The 7,500-nt window shown below is 49.0% G+C and overlaps 1 protein-coding gene across 1 annotated transcript in view; it reads left to right on the plus strand.

Moving 5' to 3' along the window:
• LOC106570958 (estrogen-related receptor gamma) overlaps window positions 1-7,500 on the plus strand; it is a 264,686-nt gene that overhangs the window by 105,057 nt on the left and 152,129 nt on the right. The window lies entirely within an intron of this gene.

The raw sequence follows: 7,500 nt of genomic DNA on the forward strand, positions 1-7,500 counted from the left end.
GTTAGCGCATTCAGTAGGCTCCTCAAAATGTAGGGGGGGGGGGGGAATTCAGAGTGTTTTCTATCCAAATCTGTTAATAATATGCATATCCTAGCTTCTGAGTTGGTGTAGGAGGCAGTTAAAAATGGGCACATATTTTTTTCAAAATTCTCAATACTGCCCCCTAGCCCCAACAGGTTAAGTGCCTTGTTCAGGGGCAGAACAACAGATTTTTACCTTGTCAGCTCAGGGATTCGATCTAGCAACCTTTCAGTTACTGGCCCAACACTCTAACCACTAGGCTGCCTGCCGCCCCATGCATAAAAGACACACGCACGCACGCACACATACACAAGCACGCACGCATACACACACACGCATACACACACACGCATACACACACGCATACACACACGCATACACACATGCATACACACATACATGCACTCTGTACACACACATAGTCAACACCTCTATTTTCACGCTTTCTCCTCAGAGTAGCAGCAGTAGTAGCAGTAGTAGCAGCAGTAGTAGTAACAGTAGCAGCAGTTGTAGTAGCAGCAGTAGTAGCAGTAGTAGCAGCAGTAGTAGTAACAGTAGCAGCAGTTGTAGTAGCAGCAGTAGTAGCAGTAGTGGCAGCAGTAGTAACAGTAGCAGCAGTTGTAGTAGCAGCAGTAGTAGCAGTAGTAGCAGCAGTAGTAACAGTAGCAGCAGTAGTAGTAACAGCAGTAGTGGTAACAGTAGCAGCAGTAGTAGTAGCAGTTGTAGTAGTAGTAGCACAGCCAGTAACAGCAGCAGTAGTAGTAACAGTAGCAGTAGTAGTAGTAGTAGTAGTAGCAGCAGCAGCAGCAGTAGTAGTAACAGTAGCAGTAGTAGTAGTAGTAGTAGTAGTAGCAGCAGCAGCAGTAACAGTAGCAGCAGCAGCAGCAGTAGTAGTAACAGTAGCAGTAGTAGTAGTATTAGTAGTAGTAGCAGCAGCAGCAGTAACAGTAGCAGCAGCAGTAGCAGTAGCAGTAACAGTAGTAGTAACAGCTGCAGCAGTAGCAGTAACAGTAGCAGCAGCAGTAGCAGTAGCAGTAACAGCAGCAGGAGCAGCAGTAGCAGTAACAGCAGCAGCAGCAGCAGTAGTAGCAGTAGTAGCAGTAGTAGCAGCAGTAGTAACAGTAGCAGCAGTTGTAGTAGGAGCAGTAGTAGCAGTAGTAGCAGTAGCAGCAGTTGTAGTAGCAGTAGCAGTAGTAACAGCTGCAGTAGCAGCAGCAGCAGTAACAGCAGCAGTAGTAGTAGTAGAAGCAGCAGCAGCAGTAGCAGCAGCAGTAGTAGTAATAACAGCTGCAGTAGCAGCAGTAGTAGTAACAGCAGTAGTGGTAACAGTAGCAGCAGTAGTAGTAGCAGTAGTAGTAGTAGTAGCACAGCCAGTAACAGCAGCAGTAGTAGTAACAGTAGCAGTAGTAGTAGTAGTAGCAGCAGCAGCAGTAACAGTAGCAGCAGCAGTAGCAGTAGCAGTAACAGTAGTAGTAACTGCTGCAGCAGTAGCAGTAACAGCAGCAGCAACAGTAGTAGCAGTAGCAGTAACAGCAGCAGCAGCAGCAGTAGTAGCAGTAACAGCAGCAGCAGCAGTAGCAGCAGTAATGGTAACAGCAGCAGCAGCAGTAGTAGCAGCAGCAGCAGTAGTAGCAGCAGCAGCAGTAACAGTAGTAGCAGCAGCAGCAGTAGTAGCGGCAGCAGCAGTAGTAGCAGCAGCAGCAGCAGTGGTAGAAGCAGCAGCAGCAGTAGTAACAGCAGCAGCAGTAGTAGTAACAGCAGCAGCAGTAGCAGTAACAGTAACAGCAGCAGCAGTAGCAGTAACAGCAGCAGCAGTAGTAGTAACAGCAACAGCAGTAGCAGTAGTAGCAGCAGCAGTAGCAGTAGTAGTAACAGCAACAGCAGTAGCAGTAGTAGCAGTAGCTGCAGTACAGCAGCAGTACAGCAGCAGTAGTAGTAACAACAGCAGCAGTAGTAGTAGTAACAGCAGCAGCAATAGTAACAGCAGCAGTAGTAGCAGCAGCAGTAGTAGTAGCAGCAGTAGTAGTAACAGCAGCAGCAATAGTAACAGCAACAGCAGTAGCAGTAGCAGCAGCAGCAGCAGTAGTAGCAGTAGTAGTAACAGCAGCAGCAGTAGTAGTAACAGCAACAGCAGTAGCAGTAGTAGCAGCAGCAGTAGCAGTAGTAGTAGCAGTAGTAGCAGTAGCAGCAGTACAGCAGCAGTAACAGCAGCAGTAGTAGTAGTAACAACAGCAGCAGTAGTAGTAGTAGCAGCAGTAGTAGTAACAGCAGCAGTATTAGTAGAAGCAGCAGTAGCAGTAGTAGCAGTAACAGTAGCAGCAGTAACAGTAGCAGCAGTAGTAGTAACAGCAGCAGTATTAGTAGAAGCAGCAGTAGTAGCAGTAACAGTAGCAGCAGTAACAGCCCCAATAGTATTAGCAGCCGCAGTAGCAGAAGTGTGTTAATCTGAAGGAGAGAAGGAAGGCAGAGAGAGAGAGATCTGTAAAGTTACATTAAGGCTTTGTTTGGGCCAAGAAGGATCTGTGTAATTTTAGAGTAATGAGCCACTCTCAGGGCAGCAGGGCAGCACAGCCACAAACCCCCCTAATCCAGATTAAAATGTGTTTGGGATTAAGGGAAAGGCAGAAGGGAAGAGGAGGGAAGGGAAGGATGGAGGGATGAGAGGAAAGGAATGTTCAGATTGAGGATTTTCTGTGCAATAGTATAGTTTTGGGTTTTGTGTCCCAAACGGACCACAAATACTCCATGTTAACTGTGAATTACTTTTGATGAAAGTTTCTGCCTAAAGGACCATTTCTATGTCCCAATGGAACTCATTCATCAACATATACGTAGAGAGAAGTATATTTGTTCTTGTGAAAATGGTATACACAAAACCCACGTAAGATTTATTGCTCATGTGAACGATTTACGCATAAATTCGTACTGCTTACCGTTGATAAATGAGGCCTATTGAGTGCCGTCGTGTGCAGTCGAGTTTCAGCTGAAGGTTAGGCCTTAAAGTGGTTTAGGATCTACCTTACTGAGGTCTACACACTTCTCAGTTCCATAGTGCAGTTGTCTAGAGAGAAGTATGCGTCTGTCTTTATGCAAAGGCTCTAAATACACTAACAGTGAAGAACATTTAGCTAGTTAACCGGAAGCTTGCACGTTCTGCTATTCTGCCCTTGAGCAAGGTAGTTAACCCCCAACAACTGCTCCCCGGGTGCCGTGGATGTTGATTAAGGCAGCCCACAGCACCTCTCTGATTTAAAGGGGTTGGGTTAAATGCGGAAGACACATTTTGGTTGAATGCATTCAGTTTCCCCTTTCCCTACCAAGAACTACATTCTTGACTATTTGTTGTTTTTTTACCCTGTGTGTCTGTGTGTGTGTGTGTGTGTTTGTGTGTGTGTGTGTGTGTGTGTGTGTGTGTGTGCGTGCGTGCGTGCGTGTGTGTGCGTGCGTGCCTGCGTGCGTGTGTGCGTGCCTGCGTGCGTGCGTGCCTGCGTGTGTGTGTGTGTGTGTGTGTGTGTGTGTGTGTGTGTGGTGTCTCTTGCCCTCCATAACTGCATTGTTACAGCTTTTGTTTTTCACCACAAAAAGTCAGCGGATGACAAGGTGCTGTGTGCTCTGAAATTATGGCCTGTTTATGCATATTTATTTTCCCTGACAGTTTAATTATTTTTGCTCCATTGGAAGGTTGCACATAAAAACTCCCCCTTCCCCCGATTCTAATTAGTATTCCCGGGGAATTAAAACAGAGTTGTTTCGGAATGCTGTCATTTTCAGGGGCCATATTGGAATTATGTCTCAATCAGTACAAGCAGAAGTAATTACTAGTATACGTCTAACTGCCCACATTTAACAAATGCCATGCAATTTACAACCATCAAGTCCTGCAAAGCAATCATTGGGCCAACTATAAATTCCCAGCAGACCAACAGACAGATCGTGTTCCTGTGTTACTGTCAGGCATTACACCAGGGCTCTGCCTTTCTATTGGGGTGAGGGTGTGTATGGGGGGGCAGTGTGTCTGTGTCTGTGTGTCTGTGTGTGTGTGCTGTTACAGTGACATCATTACGCTGTGGTGTCCCCCCCACCACCAATAACAGCCCCTCCCCGCCCCCAGAGAGAGGCAGCACCCAGTTTAAGTGATTATTCCCACTCACACCATTAAACACACTCAACATAGGCATGGGGGTGAACACACGTCAGCCTTTCAGCGATTACTCACACACATCATTAGACAGTGGTAGATGAATCTGTTTTTTTTTATGTTGTTCTGTATCTCTGGGTCTCTCCAATCCCTCTGCTCTCACCAACACTCTCCATGTGTTCATCTTCATGACTGTACGTAGTTATCCATATTACAATCATATACTGAAATATAATGACATCATAGTGTGACGCACGTCGTAGAGAGGAGACCAAGGTGCAGCGTGGTAAGTGCTCATGATTACATTTTATTTATACTCAGAACACTAAACAAAATAACATTTACATTTACATTTACGTCATTTAGCAGACGCTCTTATCCAGAGCGACTTACAGTAGTGAATGCATACATTTTCATACATTTTTTTTATTTAATTTTTTTCTGTGCTGGCCCTCCGTGGGAATCGAACCCACAACCCTGGTGTTGCAAACACCATGCTCTACCAACTGAGCTACAGACAGGAAAACAAAGGAAAGCTAAACAAAGGAAAATGAACGTCACGTTCTGCAGGCTTTCACTGAGTTGTACAAAAACAAGATCCCACACTGAAGGAGGGAAAAAGGGCTGCCTAAGTATGATTCCCAATCAGAGACAACGATAGACAGCTGCCTCTGATTAGGAACCATACTCGGCCAAACACAAAGAAATACAAAAACTAGATTGCCCACCCCACATCACACCCTGACCTAACCAAACTAGAGGAAATAAAACGGCTCTCTAAGGTCAGGGCGTGACAGCAGACCGCCGCTGGAGACTCTGGACTGCAGACCGCCGCTGGAGACTCTGGACGGCAGACCGCCGCTGAAGACTCTGGACTGGGGGACGTCGCTGAAGACTCTGGACTGGGGGACGTCGCTGAAGACTCTGGACTGGGGGACGTCGCTGAAGACTCTGGACTGGGGGACGTCGCTGAAGACTCTGGACTGGGGGACGTCGCTGGAGGCTCTGGACTGGGGGACGTCGCTGGAGGCTCCGGACTGTAGGCCGACTCAGGAGGCTCCGGACTGTAGGCCGTCTCAGGAGGCTCCGGACTGTAGGCCGTCTCAGGAGTTTCCGGACTGTGGGCCGTCTCAGGAGGTTCCGGACTGTAGGCCGTCTCAGGAGGTTCCGGACTGTAGGCCGTCTCAGGAGGTTCCGGACTGTAGGCCGTCTCAGGAGGTTCCGGACTGTAGGACGTCTCAGGAGGTTCCGGACTGTAGGCCGTCTCAGGAGGTTCCGGACTGTGGGCCGTCTCAGGAGGTTCCGGACTGTAGGCCGTCTCAGGAGGTTCCGGACTGTAGGCCGTCTCAGGAGGTTCCGGACTGTAGGCCGTCTCAGGAGGTTCCGGACTGTAGGACGTCTCAGGAGGTTCCGGACTGTAGACCGTCTCAGGAGGTTCCGGACTGTAGGCCGTCTCAGGAGGTTCCAGACTGGGGACCGTCGCTGCAGGCTCCGTGCCATGGATTATCACTGCAGGCTTTGCACCATGGATCATCACTGGAGGCTCCGGGCCATGGATTATCATTGGAGGCTTCGTGCCATGGTTCATCACTGGAGGCTTCGGACCATGGATCATCACTGGAGGCTTCTTAGGTGGAGCCGGAACAGGTCTCACCGGACTGGGGAGACGCACTGGAGGCCGGGTGCGCAGAGCAGGCACAGAATATACGGGGCCATGGAGGCGCACTGGAGGTCTGGAGCGTAAGGCTAGTACAACCCGTTCTGGCTGGATGCTTACTTTAGCCCAGCAAGTGCGGGGCGCTGGCACAGGACTATGAATGCGCATCACAGCATAACACGGTGCCTGGCTGTTCACCTGATCCCCACAGTAAGCTCGGGGAGTTGGCTCAGGTCTCCACACTGACTCTGCCAGTCTACCCGTGTGCCCCCCTCAAAAAAATGTTTTGGGGGCTGCCTCTCGTGCTTCCATCATTGCCGTGCTAGTTCCTCGTCTCGTCGCCACTCTGCTCTCGCTGCCTCCACCTGTTCCCATGGGAGGCGATCCCATCCGGCCTGGATGTCCTCCCACGTCCAGGATCCCTTGCCGTCCAGGATGTCTTCCCAGGTCCATTGCTCCGGACCACGCTGCTTGGTCCTTTGGTGGTGGGATCTTCTGTGACGTTCGTCGTTATGGGTAGACCAAGGTGCAGCGTGGTAAGTGCTCATAATTAAATTTGATTTATACTCAGAACACTAAACAAAAATAACAAACAAAGGATACCGAACGTCACATTCTGCAGGCTTTCACTGAGCTGTACAAAAACAAGATCCCACAACTGGAGGTGGGAAAAAGGGCTGCCTATGATTCCCAATCAGAGACAACGATAGACAGCTGCTTCTGATTAGGAACCATACTCGGCCAAACACAAAGAAATACAAAAACTAGATTGCCCATCACACCCTGACCTAACCAAACTAGAGGAAATAAAACATCTCTCTAAGGTCAGGGCATGACACATAGAAAATATATCAGATTCCTACTGCGATAAAATCACACTATGTCCCATCCTCACAGTACTGTATGTCCCATCCTTGCTTACAGATATATCTTAGATATCTCATGTTTTATCTATGCCTGTCAGGTCTGTGAGGAAATTCTGATTACATAGCTGACTCATTTCATATAAGCATGTTGTTCTGTGGACCAAATCTGCCTGAGTAGCATAGGGGCTTGCATGGCCAGTGTATCCATCCAGGCTCCACGGCCTCCTCTCTCTGCCCACCTTCCCCTCTCCTTCCCTGGGTACAGGAGTCACCATGCTCTCCTTGGCCTCTGGAGCATTGAGGATACAGGTGGTGACACAGTATATTGGCAAAGGAACAAAGACTCACCACCAACATAGACAGTGGCAGGAAAAGAAGACCTAAAACACACACACCTTGCAAATCAAACACACAGGACAGACCACGTAGCTGCAAAATCCATTTCCTGTTGTCCTTGAGAACCTCTCGACTGTTCCTTTCTTATTACTGGAGGTTCTTCCCCTCCCTCCCTCCTCTCCTTCTCTCCTTCTCTCCTCCCCTCCCTCCCTCCTCTCCTTCTCTCCTCTCCTTCTCTCCTTCTCTCCTTCTCTCCTTCTCTCCTTCTCTCCTCTCCTTCTCTCCTTCTCTCCTTCTCTCCTCTCCTTCTCTCCTCTCCTTCTCTCCTCTCCTTCTCGCCCTCCCTCCTCTCCTTCTCTCCTCTCCTTCTCTCCTTTTCTCCCTCCCTCCTCTCCTTCTCTCCTCTCCTTCTCTCCATCCCTCCTCTCCTTCTATCCTTCTCTCCTTCTCTCCTCTCCTTCTCTCCCTCCCTCCTCTCCTTC

Source organism: Salmo salar, chromosome 01 (genome assembly GCF_965601325.2).
Source record: "Salmo salar chromosome 01, fSalSal1, whole genome shotgun sequence".
Lineage (NCBI taxonomy): Eukaryota > Metazoa > Chordata > Actinopteri > Salmoniformes > Salmonidae > Salmo > Salmo salar.